Source organism: Lepidochelys kempii, chromosome 5 (genome assembly GCF_965140265.1).
Source record: "Lepidochelys kempii isolate rLepKem1 chromosome 5, rLepKem1.hap2, whole genome shotgun sequence".
NCBI lineage: Eukaryota > Metazoa > Chordata > Testudines > Cheloniidae > Lepidochelys > Lepidochelys kempii.
Window position 1 is genome coordinate 109,902,076 of NC_133260.1, and position 21,540 is coordinate 109,923,615.

Genomic DNA, 21,540 nt, shown 5'->3' on the forward strand with positions numbered 1-21,540 from the left:
TGATAAACCTACCTTCTGCTGAAGTGTACGTTATGTCAGACTTTTATATTCTCTACTTCATGCTTCATTAATTTAATCACACAAATAATTCCATTGATTTCAGTGGGCCTACTTCCATGAGTCAGTGCTCCTCAATGTGAGTACAGAATCAGGCCCTTTGACTGTAAGAATTTTGGGGAAGGGACAGCCTTCCTCTATATTTTGTAAAAGATTGAGCAGACTGTTGCTGCTCAATAAATAATTTATGACCAGATATGGAAACTCTTTTTGAATCTGTATGGTGAAACAAGTATGATTTAGCATAGTAAAAATTGCTTGTAAAACTCATTTCAGGACATTTCAGCTGCATTTTCTAATGGTTGCCTGCTGGATAACTTTTAGTGTTATGCTCCTTTGTCCGCTACCTTCCTCTTTCAATAGTCTTCCCAAACATTTCCCATAAACTGGAAACACAAGTGATGTTTTGAAACATGGTAGCATTTGTAAACACCAATTAGGACTTACCTAGACAAAGACAATCTTCATCTGGGATTAACCACAACCAACCAACACCTTCATAGACACCATTGCCTTTGTCTACACTATGTGCTATGTGGTGTTTAAAAATGTGTCAAACAGAACATATTAGCTAACACATTTTAAAATGCTACAGCGGCATAACTATAGTGCCACAGTATGCTGCGGTATCCCTGTAGTGTAGACGCAGACTACAGCAATGGAAGAGATTTTCCGTTACTGTAGGAATTCCACCTCCCAAGTGACTGTAAGTAGCTTGACAGAAGCATTCTTCCATCGACCTAGCTGTGTCTACACTGGGGGTTAGATAAGCATAACTACAGTGTTCAGAGTGTGTGGATTTTTCACACTCCTGAGTGTCGAAGCTATGTTAACCTAAGTTTGAGTGTAGACAAGGCCTTATTTTCCCACTGTAAACAAACCCTTATACAAGGCTACCAAACTGGGAAGAATAAAGTGTGAAATTGTATTTCCTCGTTTATTTGCAAAGGGGAGTAATAGGCTGGGGCCAACATAAACAAATTAAAAATTTTGTCAAAATTGGCTTCAACTAGAACAAATGATCTTCTGTGAGTTATTTCACTGAGATTTCATTGTTGCTATAATGTATACTTCAATTAAGATCTATTCCATATGTTTAAAAATGATAGTTTACATGTGTGGAAAAAAGTGTCCCATACAATTGTTTCATTTCCTTCTTTATGATCATCAATACAATACAAATCAGATTTCAGTCCTAATGGAATGCTACGGGACATTAGTGTCTGTGAAAGTGCAGGAATACTACAGTCAAGCCGTTCTGTGGAGTAAATATTTCTTAATTACATAAAAGTAAAATTACACTGCCCATGCTGCCTTTTGAATTAATATTTGCAGCTAAGATACTGTCTCAAACACTATGACAAAGATAAGGTTAGTACACCACACACACAATTTGAGGACATGGTTGAGACTCAAACCCACCTCCACGAGGGGCGTACTTCCCAGCACTGTCTACACTGCCACGTTACAGCGCTCAGAGGAGTGTTTTTTCACACCCCTGAGCAAGAAAGTTGCAGCACTGTAAAATGCCAGTGTAGACAAGCCCTAACATTTCAAATTGTCTCATCGCCATTCTGCACAGGAATGAAAGACTACATAAAGCAAAAGGCAGCAGAGAATGAGAATCCCTTTGATTCCCACTAGAAACTAATACTGGCCTTTCTCATGTGATGTTTTTATTAGCTTCATAAAAGGGAGACGTTTATCTGCAAATTCTCTAGTGAGTGGAGTTGACAGGATCTTTAAAACAACATATTTATTTCACTAAATCCTTTTCAGGTATGTTTGTTGCTTGTTTTGTTGTACTGTTTGTATCCAAAGAAAATGAAATAAAGAAAAGGAAAACTAGGCTGACATCACCTGATGGAAATTTTCTGTATAGCACTTCAAAAAGTAAAAACAATAATAATAAAATGCTTGAGAGGAAATAGCTATTTCATCTCTGCCTCCTGGTTTTGTTTTGTCCTCTCTCATACAGTATGTTTTGAACAGAGCAATCTGAGAAGATGGATGCACAGTCTCCCACATCATCAAGGAATGAAAATGCCTGAATGGAAACAAGACAAAAACCAGACCCAAAATTTCACATGAATGAAAAAATGCTCCACTTTCCATAATGGAATTACCATTAATCTCTATGGATATAACTTCCATGCCACCAGTCAGGTGGCAATAGCATACAAACAGAGGATTTCTTGCCATAGGTTCTTAATTCATATTTTAGGAAGCCTGTTTCTTTTCATAACACTATTATTAATTTTTTAGGTGTTCCAAAATTCTCTGTTCAAATCTTATATATTTTGAACATAAGCTTCTTGTAGACAAAGAAAATCCTGCAGAATGGATGTGTGGGAGCATCTCTTACCTGATCATTTTGTTACCATTTTCAAAAGAGGCTCTCTTTGGTGACAGGCCTGATACCATCACATGCTCCTTGTGGGAGAGAGAGTAAAGACTCTGCCGCTGGAGAAATATAGCAGTATCTGTGCTCTGCAGCCTCTGACAAGACCCAACAATACAAGACTGCAGCAGGGGAACAGGATACAGCCCAGTGACTTAGATCCAAGGGTATGGAGCCAATCCAATGCATGTTCTCTGTCTGTACAAAGGATAACAATGAAAACTCTTGGTGCATGTGTACATTTCCACTCATTTCAATCTTTCATTTCAGCCAGTAGAATTAATGACTCTACTTAAGAATGGCTTGAGCTGTTGTACCAGCCCTGACTCATTATAACAGCTATAAACAACAATCATTGATAACTTTGCTTAATTACAACCTATTTTAAAATCACCTATTCAAATAATTTTCCATGAGTTTTAAATATATCCAGCCCTTTATTAGCTAGAAGGTCTGAAAAAACAAGAGACTCAAATACTAATTTATTTAAAAAGACTTAAAGGGCCCGTCGCAGTTCAGGGCAACTATACTTGTATTTTCCTTCCATGGTTCAGCGAGGGTGCCTACTATCCACTTCCATCTCCTCTAAGCTGTTGCCTTTCTGGACAGAGACATGCATTTCTCTCCCTTCTGACTGGGGTATTCCCAGGATAAACAGTTCCCTGCCTTCACTGTGTATTGCTCAGCAAAGATACTCTGCCTAAACAGACCTGCTTGCTTTCTCTTCACTTTCAGAGTCTGATAACAGTGTCATTGTTACAGATTAAAGTTATCACACAGTTCTTTCTAAGCAAGCTGACTTTATTCTTAAGGTAAAAAGCATTAAACATATTAAAAACAATAAAAGAACCCACATGCATCCTAATAACCTTACCAGGTACCACCCCACCCAAGTGGTTTCTTTTGCGGTTACAAGCTTCCACTCAGAACAAGCACACAATCTTATGAGGCCTCAGTAGCCCAAGTCCTTCCCCCATAAGAAGTGGGGTCCTCCCTGGACCAGGATTCCTTGTCCATTTGCTGGATCAGGAAGAAGGCCCTGTGTCAGGTAAAAACATCCAAAGTATTTTCTTTGCCTGTTGGTCTCTGGAGAATCCAGTTGGAACTAGTACATGCATATCTCCCCAAGAGGGTGGCTTCAAAGGCTAAAAACAGAGGAGGTTCATAAATGTCCCCCTTCTGTATTAGAGAAGGTACATGCAATGCCACAACACATACACATTTTACATTTTTAATACACTTTACCACAATGGCATTAACCCTAATTCAATAAGTTTTCACTTAATTCAATAAAGTTCAATGAGAACATAAGAATGACCATACTGGGTCAGACCTATGGTCCAGCTAGCCCAGCATTCTGTCTTCTGACAGTGGCTACTGCCAGATACTTCAGAGGGAATGAACAGAACAGGTCAATTATCAAGTGATCCATTCCCTGCCATCCAGTTCCAGCATCTGGCAGTCAGAGATTTAGGGACACCCAGAACATGGGATTGCATTCCTCACCATCTTGGCTAATAGCCACTGATGGACCTATCCTCCATGAACTTATCAAATTCTTTTTTGAACTGAGTTATACTTTTGATCTTCACAACGACCCCCTGGCAATGAGTTCCACAGATTGACTGTGTATTGTATGAGAAAGTACTTCTTCATGTTTGTTTTAAACCTGCTGCCTAATAACTTCATTGGGTGACCCTGTCATGCTGTCAACCATGAGTGCCAAATTCCGGGCAGACTGTCAAAAAGCAGGGCAGAAACCCCAAACTGGTTGCATGTTCTATAATTAGATTACAGTAACAAGTGTGAACTTTCTAAAGCACTAGAACGGACAATCCCTTTGGGCATTGCAGTCTATCTTTTCACCTAGGCCAGCTGGATAGATAGTCACCTTACACCAAAAATCACAACAATATTCAGGTTACTCCCAGTCCCAAAGGACCAGTCATTTATCCCAGCTCAATTGTTCTCAGATCTCAAACAAATACAATGCCTGTAGCCAATCCTGTAATAAACTAAGGCTATGTCTACACTACAACCCTTACAGCGGCACAGCTGTACTTCTGCAGCTGCAACACTGTAAGGTCTCCGTGTAGCTGCTTTATGCCAGGAGAGCTTTCCTGTCAGCATAATTAAACCACCCCCAATGAGTGGCAGTAGCTATGTCGGCAGAAGAGCATCTTCCGCTAACAGCACTGTCCACACCGGCATTTTAGTTGGTGAAACTTATGTTGGTCTGGGTTTTTTCCCACCCCGATCAACAAAAGTTTTACTGATAAAAGTGCTAATGTAGACAGTGTAAAGATTTATTAACTAAGAAAAGAAAAGAGAGTTATTTACAAGGAGAAAACAGGAAACATTCATATACAAATGAGTTATAGTCTTAGATTTAAAAAAGTATTATAAGCTTCTATAATAAGCAACTCCATTGGTCTTTTAGGGCTGACCCATGCCAAGCAGCATGAGGATCTCTTGCTTATGTTTAGGAATCTTTGCCCCTCAGAGTCCAGACTAACTGGGAAGGTGAGACAAGTTTCTAATGATATGGAGGAGTGTGATGATATGGTGTATAAGAAATATATACACCTTTTTTGTTTTCGTAAAGGGAAATCATGCCTCACCAATTTACTAGAATTTTTGAGGGGGTTGACAAGCGTGTGGACCAAGGGGGATCCAGTGGTTATAGTGTACTTAGATTTTCAGAAAGCCTTTGACAAGGTCCCTCACCAAAGGCTCTTAAGCAATATAGGCTGTCATGGAATAAGAGGGAAGGTCCTCTTGTGGATTGGTAACTGGTTAAAAGATAGGAAACAAAAGGGTAGGAATAAATGGTCAGTTTTCAGAATGGAGAGAAGTAAATAGTAGTGTCCTCCAGGGGTCTGTACTGGGCCCGGTCCTATTCAACATATTCATAAATGATCAGAAAAAGGGGTAAACAGCGAGGTGGCAAAATTTGCAGATGATACAAAACTACTCAAGATAGTTAAGTCCCAAATAGACTGAGAAGAGCTACAAAAGGATCTCTCAAAACTGGGTGACTGGACAACAAAATGGCAGATGAAATTCAATGTTGATAAATGCAAAGTAATGCACATTGGAAAACATAATCCCAACTATACATATAAAATGATGGGGTCTAAATTAGCTGTTACCACTCAAGAAAGAGATCTTGGAGTCGTTGTGGATAGTTCTCTGAAAACATCCACTCAATGTGCAGCAGCAGTGAAAAAAGCAAACAGAATGTTGGGAATCATTAAGAAAGGGATAGATAATAGGACAGAAAATATCATATTGCCTCTATATAAATCCATGGTACACCCATATCTTGAATACTGCGTGCAGATGTGGTCATCCCATCTCAAAAAAGATATATTGGAATTGGAAAAAAATAAAAAAAGGGCTACAAAATGATTAGGGGTATGGAACGGCTTCCATATGAGGAGAGATTAATAAGATTGTGACTTTTCAGCTTGGAAAAGAGATGACGAAGGGGAGATATAATAGAGGTCTATAAAATAATGAGTGGTGTGGAGAAAGTAAATAAGGAAGTGTTATTTACTCCTTCTCATAACACAAGAACTAGGGGTCACCAAATGAAATAGGCAGCAGGTTTAAAACAAACAAAAGGAAGTATTTCTTCACACAATGCACAGTCAACCTGTGGAACTCCTTGTCAGAGGATGTTGTGAAAGTCAAGACTATAACAGGGTTCAAAAAAGAACTAGATAAGTTCATGGAGGGTAGGTCCATCAATGGCTATTAGACAGGATGGGAAGGGATAGTATTCCTAGTTTGTTTGCTAGAAGCTGGGAAATGGGTGACAGGGGATGGTTCACTTGATGATTACCTATTCTGTTCATTCCCTCTGGACACCTGACATTGGCCATTGTCGGAAGACAGGATGCTGGGCTAGATGGACCTTTGGTCTGACCCAGTATGGCTGTTCTTATGTTCTTAAGTATTTAATGGAACACAGCAGACTTTGTAAAAGGATAGGGCACATAGTCTCTACTGTGATGAGGCAAAGGGAGCCTGGAATGGATGTTGCCTATTAGTACCTTGCAAATCAATCAGTCAGGGATGCCCAGAAATGTTATCCAGCTGACAAACAGGGAAAGCATTTTGGCATCTTAGAAGCGACTTTGATATGTTAATTTTCTGCTCTCTTTCAAAGTTTTCAATAAAGTATTGTGATAGAAATATTCCACGAGTTCTACATGCCAGAGAGTATTTACATTCTGATTTATCCTAAATAACTTCCATTGTTAATTTTTAAATGGCATTAACTCTCAGGATGAACATCCACAAGCCATTCAGCATCTTGTGATTATTTATGGCAAATTATTAACAAGACAAGATATTTCACACTCAAAAATATATTAGTTTAGCTACATTAACTGAAGTACCCCTAATATATAGTCTCCAAAGAACTGCACTCTTGGGGAAAATCCGACTGCATCCTGTCCCATCTCTCCCAAATCCATGGGTATTTTAAATACTGTTTACTTTATGTATATGATTTCCTGTGGTCCTTGTGACCATAGTATCTAAGCACTTTACATACTTTCATTCAGTGGTGGGCAACCTGCAGCAAGCAGGCTGCATGCGGCCCATGAGGGTAATCTGATTGCGGGCCGTGAGACATTTTGCTGACATTGACCATCCACAGGCTCCCAGTGGCCGCGGTTCAAAACCTCTGCGAGCAGAATTATTATTACCCCCATTTTACAGATAGGGAAAGTGAAGCACAGGTTACCAGTAAGGGAATTTGAGCAAGACACACAAGAAGTCTGTGACAGAGCAAGAAATAAAATCCCAATAATTCTGATGCCTAATCCAATGTCTTGACCATGGATACATGGAAGACCTGATAAGCAGGAGAACAAGTGCCATGAGAAGAAGCAGGCTGTGGGAAGCTAGTGCAGGGATCCTCAGGGTTCCTTGTGCACCGAAGAGGAGTAGAATAGATGTGGGACTTGCGGTTCCCATGACTGGCCCAATCCACCAACCAATCCCTCTTGCCACGGAGGATTGTGCAGAATCTATGAAGGTTACTGCACTTCCAAGACTGCAGTAGAAGTTGCAGAGATGCTCTGCTTCTGTAGCTTGAGGAGATGCAGGGATTCCCTAATTCTTGCAACTATCATGGAACTCCCATCCCCCTGTGCCAAGTCTATTTACCCTCGCTTGGTACAGGACCTGGGTTTGGCCCTGACAGGCTAGGCAGCAGTAAAAGTTTCACAGGAGGATGGCTGAGAAGTAACATTACTGGAAATACTGGGAGAGAATTTGTAGGGCCACTTTCCCAAAACAGGCATCCTCTCTACCCTCAGAATGTAAACAATAACACTGACTTTTACAGACTTATTGTATTGCCTTACAAACAGCAAACATTAGTATTAGAACAGTGCAGGGGCACTAGATTTGGTCTGCAGTTTCTATGGACACAGGCGCAGACTTTTCCTTGTCCCTGGGGGGGGGTGCTTAACCCCCACGTCAGCCAAGGACCCGCCCCCACTCCACCCCTTCCCCCAAGGCTCTGCCTTTACTCTGCCTCTTCCAGCTCCTGCTCTGCCCCTCCCCTAAGGCCCTGCCCTCACTCCACCCTGCCTTTGCTCCACCTCTTCCTGCCCCGACTCTACCCCCTCCACCTGCTGCTCTCCGTCCTCTCCCAGCTGCCAAACCGCTGTTGGGCGGTGGAGGCGGCAACCCCCCCCCCCATCAGCTGATGAGCCATGGCCAGTGAGTGCTGAGCACCCACTATTTTTTTCCATGGGTGCTCCAGCCCCGGAGCACCCACAGAGTCAACACCTATGTCTATGAATCAAAATCGGGGACTTCAACTGGCAACAGTTCACAAACCACAAATTGTGCTGTTCTTTGAGTTCTAGTTGCAATTTCAGATTTTTGTGAACAAAAATTCCAAATGAAACTGGCGCTAACCTGTGAAACTTGTCTGTTTTGTATTGAAACAGGTGAACTTCGAACCCCCTTTCTATAGCAGTATCTCTGTGCCCATGTGTCTTGTGAGACCCTTCCATTCCCCCTCAAACACAACTGCTTTCCTCTTCAGACCTTCTAAGACCATCCATGCTGCTTCTATCCCCACCTATCTCCCTGTCAGCTTCAACTATTGTGGTGATGGTGAGACAGATTAGACCAAGTCTTGTCCCAGTTCACTGAACCTTGACAAGTTTGGGGAAGTTTTGCTGGCATCATGTTTCAAAATGGAAGTTTTCCCACAATTCTAATTGGAACTTAACCAGAAATGCATTACAAGTTGGCCTGGTCCTAGGTAAATAGAATTAGAACCTTAAAGGTGATTGTATTTGTTCTAAGTACTAGCTAGAGCTAGTATCAATGCCCCAGTTTCTGTTGAGACACTTATAAATTTTTTCTGATGGGTCTGTCTTTAATGTTTTTTTCTTGCACGATCTCTATAACAGTTCTTTCCTATAAATTTTCTACATACATGGATGCTCAACTGGGTCTTTTATTGTCATGGAGACCTAGATCTTGGTAGGAGTAGCCGTGTCAAATGTGCTTTGCTAATATATTCCTGTTTTTCTCCCTTTTCATGCCCTCTTTTTTAAAATGATGAATTCCAGTTTCATATTATGCCAAAGAGAATGTCTTATTTTGTTTATTTTATATTAGCTATAAATTCATACAGATTTATGGTCCAGCAAAAATATAATTTATACTCGGAACAAGCTTGCAGGATTTATTTTTCCACAGTCACAAAGGGCTATTTTCTGATAACTTGGAATCGGCTGAGAGAGAGAAATAGAGAGGCACTGATTGCCAATATAGGAACGTATCACTTTATACGTCCAAGGAATTCATGATTTTGCTTATTTTTTACACTTGCTTTTTGCCTGGCTATTCATAGTCTGATAACGTAATCTCACTGGAGCAACAAAAGGTGTTTGAGTCAACTAATAAATACTGCCTTAGTAGCATATTTTCCACTGCAAATAATGCAAAGAAGGGTTTGAAATATTTGCTCAGAGGATACTGCCTAGTTGGTTAAACCTAAAATGTGAGCCACATAGACATTTATACCAAGAGTGAGTTCCCTTAAGGATGCAACTGATTTCTGTTGCTGGAGTGGGAAACAGATAAAATGCTTTGATTTTCAGTACATCTTACAGACTAACACATGTGGGTGAGTTCTTACTGTAAACACAGATGGCTGTGAGACACAATAGGTCACAGTGAAAAGTCAAGCATTTATGTGCTGGTTTCTTATTTTCCACTGAAGCAAGGATTATCCAGGGGAGAAATATATGCTTATGGTCCTTAAAAGAAGACCTTTTGGACTGGACCATTTTAAAAAATAGGTTGAATTTTAGGCCCAGCAAGGCAAATCTTAAGAGTGAGACTATGTCTGATCCCCTTACTCAGGGGTGGTGAGTTGTATGGGCCCGTGGTGCCCGGGGCTTCAGCAATGTTCAGGGCCCGGCGGCCTGGCTCCACCAATGTTTGGGGCCGGGTCTCTCCCCCGGCCCCTCCTGCAACCCCCCCGCACCTCCCCCAAGTGTCCCCGGCCCCCACTTGCTGCCCTCGTGCAGCTCCCCCGGCCCCCAGAGCATCCCTGCCTCTCCCCTGCAGCCCCACGCTGACTTGGCCCGGCTGGTTCCCAGCATCAACTGCTGCCGCAGGATCCTAGTGCCCCCCACCCATTAGTGGCAGGGCAGGCTGTCGTAACCCTGCTCTTCCACCTAGGACCCTTCCCTTTTCCAGTGGGACCCTCCACCAGCAAAGGGGGCCCCCTGCCTTCAGTCATCGCTCCTGCCCCATGCTGGAAAAGGGGCAGCCCCATCCCTCTCCCCCATTGAGGCTACAATGAGGGGCAGCAGCAGGGGAGGAAGGGCACATGTGATAGCAGCCCTCTCTCCCCCACCCCGGCACCCACCACGGGGGAGGCGAGGGGGCTTCCTGGACCTGAGAGGGGCCCATGGAGTATGTGCAGTGACAGTGGTGCAAGGTGAGTGTGCTGCCAGGGAGGAGAGGGGGGTCCCCCCAGAGCTCACTGCTGCCGGTGGGGAGAGGGCTGGGAGAGTCTTCATCTCTGGCCCCAGCCCCGGGGCAGCCTGCCTGCACCCCAAGCTCATCCCCAGCCCTGCCCCACCCCAGAGCCCACAGCTCCAGACAGAGCCCTCACCGCCCCCCCGCACCCATACCTTCTGCCCTAGCCCTGAGCCCCTCCCACACCCCAAGCCCCTTATCCCTGGCCCCAGCCAGAGCCCTCTTCCCCAACCCTTAGCCCCATCCTGCATCATGAACCCTAGACCCCCTCCCCTACCCAAACTCTCTCCCAGAGCCCAACCTCTCACCCCTTTTGCACCCAAACTCCCTCCCAGAGCCTGCACCCCTCCTGCACCCCACTCCCCTGCCCCAGCCCAGGGCCGGCACCCCAGGCCTCCTACCCCCACCCAAACTCCCTCCCAGAGCCTTAGGCAGGTGGGGGGAGGAGTTTGGGAGGGAGGGTTCTGGGCACCACCAAAATTTCTACAAACCTGCCACCCCTGCCCTTACTCACACCATTCATGCTTCCTCGCACAAGTAAGGGCTGCAGGATCTGCATCCTTTAAAGCTAGATGTCCCGATTTTAAGGGACAGTCCTGATATTCGGGGCTTTATCTTATATCGGCACTTATGATGTGCCACCGCCTGTCCCAATTTTTCACACTTGCTATCTGCTTACTGAATTTAAATCTTGTATTTAAATGAAGAACATTATGATAGAAACAAAAGGCCAGATTTAGTAAATGTGCAAATCTCTGTGGAAGATTTTATGCCTGTGTGGGCCAGCATAAGAGAGGTACCTATGGCAGAAAATAAGGCAGAAAACTACACTACAGCAGCACAAATGGACTCTAGAGGGGAAGGATGGTTGGTGGTTAGGATACTAGCTTCGGGCTTGAGAGATCTTGGTTTGATTCACTGTTTGGACTCCGTGCCTCAGTTTCCCCATCTGTAAAATGAGGACAACAAAACTTCCCCACCTCACAGAAGTGTTGTGAGGATAAATATATCAAAGGCTGTGATGTGCTCCATTAGTATGGTGGTGGGGGCCATGTAATACCTAAGGCCTTGTCTACACTTGCAAGTTAGAGTGCATTAAATCAGCCCCGGGCGCCCTAACTCCTGAGGTGTCCCCACTGGCACGGCATGTAGAGCGCCCGGACTCCGCAGCTGGAGTGCCCCTGGTAATCCACCTCTACGGGAAGCATAAAGCTTGCTGCGCCCCCGCTGGAGCACCGCAAACCAGTGTGGACGCCCTGGTCTATGAATGCGCTCTGATTGACCTCCAGAAGTGTCCCACAATGTCTGTTCTAGCTTCTCTGGTCATCATTTTGAACTCTACTGCCCTGCCCTCAGGTGACCAACCGTCAGACCCGCCTTTCAAATTCTCTGGGAATTTTGAAATTCCCCTTCCTGTTTCCTCAGCAAGGCATAGTGTGCTCTCAGTGCATCCAGGGCTGTCCCTAGGCATATGCAGAATACGCAGCTGCATAGGGCACCACGAAATTTGGGGCACCAAATTCCCGCAAATTTCATGGTGCCCTAGGCAGCTGTGTGCTGCCTACACAACAGCACCAGCTCAGTGGCCAGCCCTATCCCCCGGCTGGCCCCCCACCACGGCCTGCAAGGGGTAGGGCTGTCCCTAGGTGGGTGTGGGGCCCTGGACAACTCCCTCCATCCCACCTCTTACCCTTCCCCCCTGCTCCGCCCCTGGCCGGCCCCCATTCCACCTCTTCCCCCAGAGACCCCGCACTCACCAGCGGCGGCGGGAAGCGGAGCAATCCAACCCCAGCCCGCTCTACTCCACCAGCTCCCAGCCGCGTTGCTCCACTTCCCGCCACCGGTGAGTGCGGGGAGGTTGGGGAAAGGACACCCCCCACACCCACCGGTGGTGGGAACCGGAGTGACACAGCCCCAGCCCACTCCGCTTCCCTCGCCACCGCCCCAGCCGAATCGTTGGTGGGGGTGAGGAGGTGGGTTGGGGAAAGGACTGCCCCCCCGTGGGGGAAGCTGTGGTTAGAGCGAGGGAAGCAGAGTGGGCTGCTCCGGCCCCCCGCTAATCCCCCAGGCCACTCTGGGCCTGTGGGGCCCCCCAAAATGCCCCCCCCATTTCCTGCCTCCCGGCCCTACAGGCCCTTGAACACAGCCCAGACCCTGGCGGGGCGGGGGGAGGGGGAAAGCAGGGATGGCCCTGAGCTCATCTTTCTAGGTGACCATGCCTCCACCTGCCAGGCGATCCCCAGTATGGAGCAATGGCAAGGTGCTGGACCTCATCAGTGTTTTGGGGGAGGAAGCTGTCCAGTCCTAGCTGCACTCCAGCCATAGGAATTACGATACCTTCGGGTAGATATCAAGGGCCATGATGGAAAGGGGTCATGACCGGCATGCACTGCAGTGCAGGGTTAAAGTGAAGAAGCTGCGGAACGCCTACTACAAAGCCCGTGAGGCAAACCGCCGCTCCGGTGCTGCCCCCGCCACCTGCCGTTTCTACAAAGAGCTGGACGCGATACTTGGAGGCGACCCCACCTCTATTCCGAAGGCCACCATGGACACTTCAGAGGCCGTAGCAGCACAGAGTTCAACAAGGCAGGAGGAGGAAAGTGGGAGTGAGGGCGCTGAGGAGGAGGGGGGCCCAGAGCCAGAGGACGGCCCGGCATCCCTAGATGCATGCAGCCAGGAGCTGTTTTCAAGCCAGGAAGAAAGTAGCCAGTCACAGCGGACAGTGCTTGGTGAAGAACGAACAGCAGAGGAGGTGCCTGGTAAGTGGCTTTTATTTTGGGAAGGTAGTTGTTTGGTGCAGGCTCTTGGGGTGAGGAGAATTAGGGCTGTGGGCATGCCTAGATGCAGAATAGGGTGTTGATGTGCTCTCTCACATCGCAGTAATCTGCCTCAGTGATCTCTTCAAAGGTCTCATGCAGAAGCTGGGCAATCTGCTTGCGCAGGTTCCTTTGCAGAGCTACTGTGCTCCTTGTCCGAGTAAGGCTAACATGACCGCACCATGACGGGCGGGGGGACCATTGCTGCACACAGGCAAGCGGCATAAGGGCCAGGGCGGAAGTTGTATTGTAGTAGAAGACTTTCCGTTGCTTCCCAGGTCACCCTCAGCAGCGAGATATCTTCCAGGACGAACTCATACTGTGGAAAATGTGAGGATAGTGTTCAGTATAGGGGCTCCCTGCAGCTGTTGGCTCTCCCCAAGGCACAGAACCAACCCCAGAGGACACTATGGCCCTGAAACACTCAGTCTGCCTTGCCCCTGTGCTTACTCACCATTTTGGGGCTCCTGTGGTTTATGTGCACTCGTTTTGGGACCATCACTTTCTGCTATTGTGTACACTGTACTTGTCTTTAAGTGCAGCCGAATAATTACTCTGTCAAGTGTGAACAATGCTGCCTCTGTTAAGTGTTGCATTTTGGCTTTACAGATGCAACCTTGAGATCCCAGCCGTTCTTTTTATCAATGGCTGAAAGACTACAAAGAATCAGGAAGCGTACGTGAAGAACCAAAGAGGACAGTCCCTTACTGAAAATCAAAAAGTACAGGAGTGGCGGGAGACTGAAAGGAGGCTGCACCAGCAGAATGCGGATTGCGGGCACCAAAGCACGGAATGGCTCATAAGCATTATGGAGCGCCAAGTGGACTCGATACAGGCGCTCATAGCACTGCAGATGGAGCAGATCTGCTCCCGCCCCACCCCCACCATGAAGCCCTTGTCACTCCCCAACCCACTTCCCCCAACATCCGGTTTCTTACTGCCACCAGCTGCCTCCAACACCTATAGCTTCACCACCCAGCCCAGCAAACTATGACCCTTACCCACTGCACTCAACCCCCATCACCATGCATTTTAGCCAGCCTTAAGTGCAACACTCATTGCGCGGCACTCCAGACAGGAAGGCTGAATATGATAACAGGACAGACACAAATCTGTGATTGTCCTGTTCCCCACCCTGCCCCCTTCCCTCCTCCCACACAGCACAGCTGTGTCATGCCCTTTCTGCTTCCCCAACAGTTGTGTTTCTTTTCAATAAATGATTTTTTTGGCTTTGTAAACATTTTTTACTGCATTAAGTAAAAGATACCGTAGTCCAGGAAAGCAACAGGCACTGCAAGTCAGTGCATCATACGTAGCAAACACAGATACCTACTAGCATTGGAGCCACTGCACTTAACTCCCGTGCAGGGCACCAAAGGTTACTGGTGGCTTTCAGCATCGAATTGCTCCCTCAAGGCATCCCTAATCCTTACAGCCCCACGCTGGGCCCCTCTAACAGCCCTGGTCTCTGGCTGTTCAAATTCAGCCTCCAGGTGTTGAACCTCCATGGTGCAGGGCTGAGTGAAGCTTTCACCCTTCCCTTCACAAATGTTATGGAGGGTACAGCACGCAGCTATAACTGTGGGGATGCTGTAATCAGCCAGGTCCAGCTTCCCATACAGACAGCACCAGCAGCCCTTTAAATGGCTAAAAGCACACTCAACAGTCATTCTGCACCGACTCAGCCTGTTGTTGAACCACTCCTTGCTGCTGTCAAGGCTCCCTGTGTAGGGTTTCATGAGCCATGGCATTAAAGGGTAAGCGGGGTCTCCAAGGATAACAATGGGCATTTTCACTTCCCCTATGATGATCTTGTGGTCTGGGAAGAAAGTCCTGGCTTGCAGCTTCCTGAACAGACCTGTGTTCCGAAAGATGTGTGTGTCATGCACCTTTCTGGACCAGCCTGCGTTAATGTCCATGAAACGCCCTCGGTGATCCACAAGAGCTGGGGAACCATAGAGAAATACCCCTTCTGATTAATGTACTTGGAGGTTAGGTGGTCTGGGTGCCAGAATTGGAATATGCGTGCCATGATCGCCCCTCCGCAGTTAGGGAAACCCATTTGTGCAAAGCCAGCCACAATGTCACGCACGTTGCCCAGAGTCACGGTTCTTCTGAGCAGGATGCGATTAATGGCCCTGCAAACTTGCATGAACACGATTCCAACGGTCGACTTTTCCACTCCACACTGGTTAGCGACTGATCGGTAGCTGTCTAGAGTTGCCAGCTTCCAGATTGCAATAGCCACCTGCTTCTCCACCGGCAGGGCAGCTCTCAATCTCATGTCCTTGCGCCGCAGGGTTGGGGCGAGCTTAGCACACAGTCCCATGAAATGGCTTTCCTCATCTGAAAGTTCTGCAGCCACTGCTCATCATCCCAGACTTGCATGACGATGTGATCCCACCACTCAGTGCTTCTTTCCCGAGCCCAAAAGCAGCGTTCCACTGTGGTGAGCATGTCTGTGAATGCCACAGGCAATCTCGTGTCATATGCGTTATATGAGTCGACATCATCAACAGACTCCTCACTGTCAGTTTGTAGCTTAAGGACTAACTTGACTGCAATTCGCGACATGCTGGTGAGACCCATCAGCATGTTCCTCACAAGTTCAGGATCCATTCCCGCAGACCAAAAGGGAAGACAGAACGCGCAGTACAAAAAATGTTGGAAGATGGCGTCAAATGTGGATGGAAGCACAGGGGTTGCTGGGATGCGAAGCAATGCATCATGGGGCGTTGGGACAGGACCCAGAATGCCCTGCACTCTCCCCCCCACCTCCTTCACACAAGCCACAGCACCAGAATACAAAGAGGTGCTCTGTGGGATAGCTGCCCATAATGCACCGCTCCCAATGCCACTGCAACTTCTGCAAATGTGGACACGCCACTGCTCTTGCAGCTGACAGTGTGAACACATAGCAGCGCTTTCCCTGCTGCAGTCCCTGAGGGCTGGTTTAACTCAAAGCGCTCTACATCTGCAAGTGTAGCCATGACCTAAGAGAGATAGAAACTACTTATATGGCAGCTGTAAGGGGACAGCAGAGGCTGAAAAGTGGGAGGTCTTAGCAGCAGTGGGTTGAGGCCAGACAGTAGATTTAGTTATTCTGTTCCTGCAGCTGGAACTCCTACTGAGCCCTGGTCTATACCACAAACTTATGTCAGTATAACTACGTTGCTCAAGGGTGTGGATTTTCCACACCCGAGTGACGTAGTTATACTGACCCAACCCTTGTCTTAGACAGCGCTCTATCGATGGGGGGGTTTCTCCTGGGAACACAGCTACCGCCTCTCGGGGAGGTGGAGTATCTACGCCAACGGACCCAGCTGTACACTGCTGTATCGTAGGTAGCGTCTTCACTAAGTGCTACAGCAGCACAGCTGCATCGCTGCAGTGCTGTACGTGTCGACAAGCCCTAAATCCCAGCAAAGATTAAAGCTGCCCCACCACCACCCAGGAAAAAAATTGAGACACAGAGATGGAAACAGAACGAGGAGTACTTGTGGCACCTTAGAGACTACAAGTGCTCCTCGTTCTTTTTGCTGATACAGACTAACATGGCTACCACTCTGAGAGGAAACAACTGCTACTTCCCAAAGAGGTGACACCTCTGTGGATAGCCCACCTAAAAGAGAGGCATCATTTCCCATAGACCAAAGCTGTGTTGTCAGATGATGGGAAGTTAAGGAAACAGGGAGACAGCTGGCAATGCAGCAGCTGCTCAATTGTTTCCTCCCCTTCCCTTTCTGAATCTGGGCACTGACTCAGAGGAGGCATTGTTATATAAGGAGCCTTTGGTGACGCAGAACCAGTCAGGGAGCTAACTGCTGTACACAGGGCATGTTGCCATTGGGAACAGCAAGACAGATTCCAGAACGGAAGCAACCAGAGAGCTAGGAAGATCCAGACAGCCTGGGAGTCACAGATGACATTTTTCAGAGTAACAGCCGTGTTAGTCTGTATTCGCAAAAAGAAAAGGAGTACTTGTGACACCTTAGAGACTAACCAGTTTATTTGAGCATGAGCTTTCGTGAGCTACAGCTCACTTCATCGGATGCATGCCGTGGAAACTGATGCATCCGATGAAGTGAGCTGTAGCTCACGAAAGCTCATGCTCAAATAAATTGGTTAGTCTCTAAGGTGCCACAAGTACTCCTTTTCTTTTTACAGATGACATTATAATGATTCAGCCAAGGAGTCCAGGATTCTCAGGGCAGAATCAGAGCAGTTCCCTGAGGGCACAAACCCATCTGCCATCAAGGGAACAAATCCATCTGCAGTCCCCCAGAGCCTTACTCTGATTTCTCCAGCACTAAGGATGGGTTTTTAGCAGAACAGCCAGTGACATGAAGGCATCTACAAGGAATTCAACTAGCTGAGATCAGTTTAAAAGAACAATTCTTCATCAGAATTGTATGGTTCTACCATCGTTTCCATTATTTGACTTATTAAGATTCTGTTAGATTTAGTGGGCACATTAGTGAGGTGTGAAATCCCAACTGTACCCCTCTACGGAAATATAATGACATTTAACACCGCTTAAGTGTTGGGAATTTTTCTCAAGCTTATAAAAGTTAGTCATATATCCTATGGAAGTTAGGATACAAAGGGTACTGTCTAAGTATGTGCATCATTTGTGATGACTGTCTCAGCTATGGACCTGATCAATTCTTAATTCTCTGTGTGTGTTTTTTATGAGTATGAGCCTTTATTAATATTTAGTGTGAAATACTGTCCACAATAGTGTGTTGTCCAGGGACTCTATAACCTTTTCATTTTAAATAGGGGAAATGAGTAAGCTGTGTCTGTTGTCCTGCCCCCTACAGGTATTAGCAAACAAAGGGTACATGCAAAATGGCTTGGCTAGTGCAAGGGCAACCCTGGGATGTGTTTTGCACCGCTCTTCACAAGTTTTGATTAATTTGGCCCAAAGTTGGAATTTGTTGAAACACAAATTAAGAAAATGTTGAAAATCCACCACCTGAAAAACTTCAGACAATAAATGAATTTAATATGTTAGTGATCAAAAGGGTACATGTAGCTGGGTTCAGGGGAGAAATTCTCTGCTGGCAGGACCAGCACCAGAGTGACCATGCTATGCTTTTATTATTTACTACTACTCCGTTGAATAACAGTGTGACAGAGACCTACCACAAAAATCATAGGATCTACACCATGGTGGCTCATCTGCTCATGGGAGACAATCAGGGTCCAGCCATCCCAGAGGCAGAACAAGGGGTCTGAACCCCAAGAATAAGCAATTCAATCAACTGATTGTATACACAATTATTATACTATACTACTCCCCTATGATGAGCTGTTTCTATAACAACATCCTACCCTGTTGTCTGAAATGTCCCCCCTCGCCCCATTTTCTTGTCCACTGTCTAGGGTAACTGTGATATTACACCCCATATTCTTCATAGAAATATGGTTATGATATGCATACGGCATATCTAGGATATATTTTATGCAAAATGGCTCATGTAAGGTACCATTGGAAAGGTTATGATTTACTGAATGTGATTATCCAATTTGTATGCATGTATCATTTCTGTATCTAAAGTTAAGAATATTGACTATGTGTGTGTATTTGCAAGACACCCACCAGACAACCAGCCATCACAGCCTTGATGGGCTGTTAGGAAGAAACAATAAGACTGTGAAGATACTAATCTCTCTCCTTCCCCGAGATGCTTCCTGGGAGATAGCTGTGATACTACCAGATCAGGAGATAAGTTAACCTCATACAAAATATCACCTTGGACACTGCTGGTACTTTTCCTCTGTAGGGGATGGGGATCAAACAAAGGTTTCCTGCCTTAGGAAAATCCTTTTTAAGGCTGGGGAGGGGGTTAATCTGGACTCTCCTCCATTGCCTACCCAAGAAGAAAGACCGCTGAAAGTATCTGAAGGGACAAAGGAGCAAACCTGAAGAGAAAGGCCGGGGTGAGTCCAGACTGAGACAGGGGTCCAGTCAGTAAGAAGAAATAACTGGAACTCTGAACCTGCTTAATTCTACAGAACACTCTATAACCTGCTTAATTCAACATTTAGGATGAGAAATGACATTTTGTAACCTGAAAAAAGAAAAGGAGGACTTGTGGCACCTTAGAGACTAACCAATTTATTAGAGCATAAGCTTTCGTGAGCTACAGCTCACTTCCTCAGATGCATATCGTGGAAACTGCAGAAAGCCTGCTGCAGTTTCCACGATATGCATCTGAGGAAGTGAGCTGTAGCTCACGAAAGCTTATGCTCTAATAAATTGGTTAGTCTCTAAGGTGCCACAAGTCCTCCTTTTCTTTTTGCGAATACAGACTAACACGGCTGTTACTCTGAAACCTGTCATTTTGTAACCTGTTTCTTTAGTGAATCAAACTTAGTTTGCATGTTTTGTTTTATTTGCTCAATAATTTGCTTTGTTCTGTTTGCTATCTCTTATAATCACTTAAAATCTGCCTTTTATAATTAATAAATTTATTTTGTTTATTATTAAACCCAGTTTGTGCAATTTCTAACTGGGGCGGGGGGGAAGAAGTTGTGCATATCTCTCTTCACATTGAGGGAGAGGGCGAATTTTTATGAGATTGCACTGTGCAGATCTTTCTATACAGTGCAAGACAATATTATTTTGGGTTTATTCCCCAAAAGGGGTGTGCACGTGCAGTGCCATCCCTAGTTATTCTGGGGCCCTACGCAGCCCCCCTGTGAGTGGGGGGGAAGGCCTCTGCAGGGGCGGGGGAGAGGAGCTGGCCCCAGGACTCCACGGGGGCGGCTGGTTTAGGGGGCAGGGGGGAACCGCCCCCCCAGCACTCACCGGCGGCACGGCTGGGTCTGGGTCGCTGCACTTGCTGCCACCAGTGAGTGCAGGCCTGGCCTTGCTGCAGTCCTCAGGGGCGGGAAGGGGCAGGACAGAGCAGGGCAGGGGCTTTGGGGAAGGGGTGGAGTGGGGGTGGGACTGGAACAGAGCAGGGCTGGAAGAGGGAGGGCTGGGGCAGAACAGGGGCTGGGGCCATGGGGAAGAGGCAGGGCAGGGACTGGAGCAGCACGCAGCTGTGCAGGGCACCAGGAAATTTGGCTTACGCCGCTGGGTACTTTGCGTATGGTGTCAAAGTTTGACTCAGACTCACAATTTATCAGACCACTCTGTTTTATTAGCAAAGCTGCTCTGCTAATACATTTAGAAGTGAGCCCCCCGAGTGGGGCTTGTGTCTTTTAATATATACAGTTTTTTGGAGAACAAGTTACAGAGGAGATACAGACAAAAGAAGAAAAAGATTTTAGTCACCACCCTTCGAGATCCCTGAGACCAGTCACGTATCTTCAATTACCTGCCACCCTTAACAATCTCCTTTAACAGCTTCCAGTTAACTTAACTAATTGCCCTTCACACCTTCCATTCTGATGCCTGCTTCTTAGACGTGCTGGCTCTATCTTAATTGCTTCTCCATTCAAAGCTAACTGTCCCTACGTGTGCTCCCTCAGATACTTTGTAACATGTTTTGGCATGCCCTCTCATATACAATGTATCTAGCATGTCCCCTTATACAACGTTATACTTATACAATGTTATACTTCCACAATGGGTAGGGATGGCCCTGCACGTGAGTACTGTGTGAATCCTCTCACACAGAGCTGACTTCAGTCTGTGTCTGCAGCTTGGTGTGGCCTTACCTGTGTGTGTGTACTGCAAGAGGCCCAAGAGCCGAATTCAGCAAAACGGAGAGGCTGGTGGAACAGGAGGGGCTCAGTGTAACCTCCATGCATCAGGTGGCATCCCAAAACGGGGGTCCAACCCGTCACAGTAACAGTCCCTCAAACTGAAATTCTGGAAATCGAAAGGCAGTTTGGCAAAAAGAAAATGGATTAAACATTTGAGTAGGACCTGACTGAATATGTATTAGGGAATCAATACTGAAGGGTGACTAACACCTGGACAACACAGTCTGCCTAATCAGAGCACATCTTTAGTGAAAGGAAATCCTTAATCTATGAATCTCAGAAACAGTTCATACATCCTAACTGAGGGTTCTCACAATGCAACATCAGAGCGAAGTGTGTCCTGTGGCATCCAGCAGCTTCTTTCTACAGGTCACTGCAGAGTGAGTGCAAACATGAACAGCAGCACGGCTGGCGCAAGTACAAACAATAATCATGGTTATCTTTTTTTGTTTGTTTGTTTTTCCATTTAAATATTCAAGTCTGCATAAATTAGGTGTTGCAATCAGGACTCTG

At 46.3% G+C, this 21,540-nt stretch overlaps 1 protein-coding gene across 2 annotated transcripts in view; it reads right to left on the reverse strand.

The window, feature by feature from the left end:
• Positions 1–21,540, reverse strand: part of TTC39B (tetratricopeptide repeat domain 39B) — a 183,368-nt gene that overhangs the window by 149,110 nt on the left and 12,718 nt on the right. Inside the window, exons 2-3 of one of the 2 annotated variants that reach the window (XM_073345443.1) lie at positions 20,980–21,133; positions 2,423–2,656 (exon numbers count right to left, since the gene is read on the reverse strand). The gene's annotated coding sequence lies outside the window, so the exon portion shown is untranslated. The remainder of the gene's footprint in view (positions 1–2,422; positions 2,657–20,979; positions 21,134–21,540) is intronic. The other variant, XM_073345444.1, reaches the window with a different exon arrangement.